The sequence below is a fragment of the Sinocyclocheilus grahami genome, unplaced genomic scaffold (genome assembly GCF_001515645.1).
Source record: "Sinocyclocheilus grahami isolate Dianchi unplaced genomic scaffold, SAMN03320097.WGS_v1.1 scaffold208.1, whole genome shotgun sequence".
NCBI lineage: Eukaryota > Metazoa > Chordata > Actinopteri > Cypriniformes > Cyprinidae > Sinocyclocheilus > Sinocyclocheilus grahami.
Window position 1 is genome coordinate 2,348,506 of NW_015505387.1, and position 5,282 is coordinate 2,353,787.

Here is a 5,282-nt window from a genome sequence, read left to right on the forward strand (position 1 = left end):
CATAAAATGCGCTGCACACATCTGAATATTTGGGTTGAACTGTTCTGGAACAGTGTTGTAAATACAACTTAACCACTGATTTCTTGTCGTGTCCTCTTTTGGAAGACCAAACAAAGTATTTTTTCGCTTTCCACTGCATGGCGGTGGCGGCAACAAGAATACTACAGCGAGAATAAAAGTTATGCCTTCTTTCTTTGCGTGAACATTTGGCCGGCGTTATGCAAATCTTCCCACATCGTGCCGTAGACATGTGGGGGCGTGTTAGAACGAGCCATTTTAGATATAGGCGTGGTTGACTCTTAACTTTTATAAAGAATATCTCTTTGGATTTAAGACTTTAGTCTTTTCAACTTTACAGATCTTCTTTATGCACCAAGAGCTTGTAACACTCCAAAGAGAAAGGAAAAATTGAAATTGCATCATATGACCCCTTTAAGTGCCAAAGTGTCATTATGCGCCACCTAAGGTACTTACGAGAATAATCCACGTAGCTGTTATGTGGGCATTTTTTACAAGTAAAACAGCAACTATGAAAACCTTCAGGTTGCCTTGAATATCCTGGCTTACATTCAATAGAGCAGTTTGAGAAAGGAACCTTTAAGGAACGGAAAATGTTATTATATTTACAGTTTTTGTAACTAAGATCAGTGTTCTCAAACAATTAACACAGCCTGAACACTATGTAATTTCCATAAATGGAATGAAAATGAAAAAATACCAATTAGATAAACACTACACACAAATTTATCAGATCTGCTATCAATCAGCTAACAGACAACTAAACTAATGCCATCTTCATTTTTTCACTTGCATCAAATTGATATCGTATGTGTGAGTAAGGAATTTACTTTGCATTTGCTTTGCATAAAGGGGATCATCTGAGAAAACCAAGAGCAAATATAATAAATGAGAGGAAAAGGCAGAGAATGAGAATAGGTGGAGTGGGTTGAGTAAGGTAAGACTTTATTTTAAGAACCAGTTCTCACAATTAACTATTTGCTTATTAACACGCATATAGCATATTGGCTGTTTATTAGTACTTGTAAAGCACATATTAATGTCTTATTCTGTATGGACATATTTTAAACCCCTTAATCCTACCCCATACATAAACTTAACAACTACCTCACTAACTATTAATAAGCAGTAAATTAGGAGTCTATTGAGGCAAAAGTCGTAGTTAACAGTTAGTTAATAGTGAGAATTGGTCCCTAAACTAAAGTGTGACCGAAGGAATCTGTGAAGATGAAAGGGGAAGATTTCCCCCTACACTTTCAAGGGTGAGCACTGAAAGCATTGGGGAAAGATGAGGTACCCTCTAAAAGATGAATCATGGTCTCTTCCTGGGTTCTATTCTATCTATAGTCAATCTCAGCTAAAAAAAAAAGGAGGAATGTCATTGGTCTGCCACAGTGTGTCGCTAGTCAACAATGACCAAATCACCTTTTGTTCTGTGTGTCATTCGGTGCTTTTTTAATAATCAACAGCAATAAAAATAAATAGCAAGGTTTTCTTGGGTTTGGGCCAGTGTCCAATTCCATCATGCAGCTTGTGCCAGTGCACTGCATAACTGATGGTTGGATCATAATTGTCATCGTATTTCACCTCGCGGTCATTAAGTGGAAAGTCCAGCTTCTTCATTTCTCTCATAAGCTATGGTGAAGTGTGTTCAAATAAAAAAGACAAATAATTAACAAATAATAATAATATTATAACATGAATAGCATAAATAATATTGATTTATTTATTCATCATTTTAATAATACATAATAGCATAAATGATAAAAAATATATATATACTTATTATTTATCTAATTAATCAAAACTTTGCTAAATCTTTTCATTAATTTAAATGTATTCACGTACCATGTATGACTTGGCCTTTGTGTTTTTTGGGCATACATTCATGTCAGAATGTTATGTAATGCATGAGCTATGGTATACAGTATATGGCAGCATAGATGGCGAAGGAGAATGAGAGATTCTCGTTTATAATCTCTTCTGCGGTCAACAATGGGCAGTAATCACAAGCTTAATTACATGCCTTACTCTCACTCTGGACGTTACTCTCAGTGTTATAGGCATTAATTGTTCTCCTGTCTTTATAGACAAAGTCATCAAATCCAGGCAAAGATAACAATCTCTCTGTAATGCCAATGACTGTGCCAATATTTCCAATTCCTGGCTCTCTTGGAAGCTGCTGATTCATAGCCCAGGTTTCACTCGCAATCCATACTTTGTCTCGGATATTCTCTGCTATGGCTGTTTTGATTATGTTTACTGCATATTGTGGTACAGCGAAAACAACAATGGCATTGATGTTGAGCATATCAATCTTTTTAAGTGTTAGACTGTAGTTTGCCCTTTGGCTAAAAGCCTCTTGATAGGCCAAACAAATGCCAGTATTGCTGATATACTTGTTTAACAGATTTAGTCCATCTGAACTGTAATTGCTTTGGCTACCAAGAAAGGCAACCCAGTTCCATCCAAACCACCGTATGATGTAAATAATCATCTCTATCATGTCTTTGTTGCTAGGAACTGTTCTTACAAAAGAAGGATACTGAAGTTTATTGTTCAATGCATAGCTAGAAGCTCCATAATTCACCTTTGAAAGAGAAGAAATCACAATATTATAAACAATTCATTTACTGTAGTATTATATAGTAACTTGGTATTTCTGAATAAAGAGTAGGAAATATGTGTTTAGGTATTTTGTTTTGTAAAATTAAATTAAATGTACCATTGGTATAAGGCCCATTGTAATCAGTGGTGCAATAGTAATAGTGCTTGTGCTTTCGTATGGCCCTGTTAAAGCAATTACTTGAGTTTTTCTTTAGGTTTTATTGAGCCTTTCTTTGAGATAAAAGTTAAAACTGAACAGAAGTTCTTTGTATTAGAACAGTGGTCAAAAATTTCATAGCCCAGAGAAACATTGGGCAGAAGAGTGGTGGAGTTATTAATCTCTTTAATAGCAAACCTCATCACTTGCAACATCTGATAGCCAGATGCAGAGGTACTGTGCCTAAAAAACCAATGTGAAAATTACTTGCATGTAATTGAATATTCAGTTTAGAAATATGAGATGCTTTTTCGATTTAAAATACTGTGTAGCGATAACCCTAGACTGGTAAAAGGTCTTTACTTACCTGAAACATTCAGTGTTCTCCTGAGTGAAAAGGGGTGTCACTTGGTCAATTTCATGTAATGCAAAAAGGCCACCCAATAAATAATCTCCCTCCAAGCTGAAGTCAGACGTGGAATGTGGCCAAGAAATTTTTAAAAAGTAACAACTGGTAAAACACAAAAGGAAAACGCAAATTTTAATGAGGAGCATGTTTTAAGATGAACCGCTGGTCATGAAACAGGAATTGTGCAGTGGCTAGCCGTTTGAGAGAAGTGAGACTCATATAGTACTCTTAATTTGCTTAAAACACATTTCTATTTGCTTAAACCACTTTATTCACTGATTCAAATGCCTAATTCCATATCTAAACTCACGACGCATATGTCAATCAGTTAAGTAGAGCATTACACCACAAACATCTCCTCGCCTCATACATAAATTAACAAATTAAATCAAACTCTTGTGAAACAAACTAATCTTCTGAGCTCTCATCAGTGGTTTTATAGGTGGATTAGAGTCCCAAAGGTTTCTCAGTACAGAGATGGTGAGGAAGTAAAAAAAAGATCAATGTGTATACATTATGAGATTTTATGAATGTTAATGCGATTACTGTGGTGTTACATCACATTTTGAGAATAAAATACAGTTAATGCCCTCCCTTAAGGCTGAAAATGCTGAAAACATCAATTCATAGATTTGATGCAACACTATCTGTTGTTTCATAAAATCCTACTGAATTAGGGAAACAGTGACCTTAAAGGGGTCATATGATGCTGCTAAAAAGAACATTATTTTGTGTATTTGGTGTAATGACATGTGTTTATGCGGTTTAAGGTTAAAAAACACATTATTTTCCACATATTGTACATTATTGTTTCTCCTCTATGCCCCGCCTTTCTGAAACGCTTCAATTTTTACAAAGCTCATCGGTCTGAAAAGTGAGGTGTGCTCTGATTGGCCAGCTATCCAGTGTGTTGTGATTGGCCGAATACTTCAAGCGTGTGACGGAAATGTTACGCCCCTTACCATACTGTGATGCCCTGTCCTGCCGGAGCGACGAGACAAAAGCAATAAAACCCATTATAAATGAGGCATTTGTTGCATCCAGTGGGGACATAATTACGGATTATAATGACTTCTACTGTCTTTTTACGCGTTGCATTGCATCGTGCCGCGTAAACATAAAACCATGTCTGCATTTGTGATCGGAGAAATGACAAACAACAAGTGCTACTCTACACTGCTCACAATCGTCAGTGGCAAATTCTTTAAATATAAAAAACGTACTTACAGTCTGTGAGTCAGAACAGCCAGCATTGTAGTCTACTCTCCCAGGATCAGGAAACAGTCCTCCCTAAAATGTGCTGCACACATCTGAATATTTGGGTTGAACTGTTCTGGAACAGTGTTGTAAATACAACTTAACCACTGATTTCTAGTCGTGTCCTCTTTTAGAAGGCCAAACAAAGTAGTTTCGCTTTCACAACAAAACACAACGTCACACACGGCGGGCTTGAGTGAGCGGCGGCGTGCTTGAGAACGGCGCGGCTGGTGGATTCGACGAAGGAGTGTCAGGCGGGCTTGCGGCAACCACATGTGACGACCCCGGGCTGGACTCCGCTTCGTCCACGGTGAAAGCCGATCCGGCGATCCACAGCGTTGATGTTGTTGTATTTCCTCAGCGACCAGCACGGATCAGCACCAGTCATGACGAAGCAATATCGTACTCTTTTAGAAGGCCAAACAAAGTAGTTTCGCTTTCAAAACGAAACACAGCGTCTTCACGACATGGTGGTGGCAGCAACAACAATACTACAGCGAATAAAAGTTACGCCTTCTTTCTTTGCGTGAACATTTGGGCGGCGTTATGCAAATCTTCCCACATTGTGACGTAGACGTGTGGGGGCGTGTTAGAACGAGCCGTTTTAGGAGGGTGTGGTTGACTCTTAAGTTTTATAAAGAATATCTCTTTGGATTTTTGAGAATTTGAGACTTTAGTCTTTGCAACTTTACAGATCTTCTTTATGCACCAAGAGCTTGTAACACTCCAAAGAGAAAGGAAAAATTTTAATCGCATCATATGACCCCTTTAAAACAGGAAGGTTATTCGCATATATTTTACATATGCATTCAATTTGCTTAACCCAGTTCCTGC

The 5,282-nt window shown here is 37.5% G+C and overlaps 1 pseudogene; it reads right to left on the reverse strand.

Moving 5' to 3' along the window:
• Nucleotides 1-1,933: 1,933 nt before the first annotated feature.
• On the reverse strand, nt 1,934-2,997 carry LOC107595795 (taste receptor type 1 member 1-like; annotated as a pseudogene).
• Between the last annotated feature and the right edge of the window lie 2,285 nt (nt 2,998-5,282).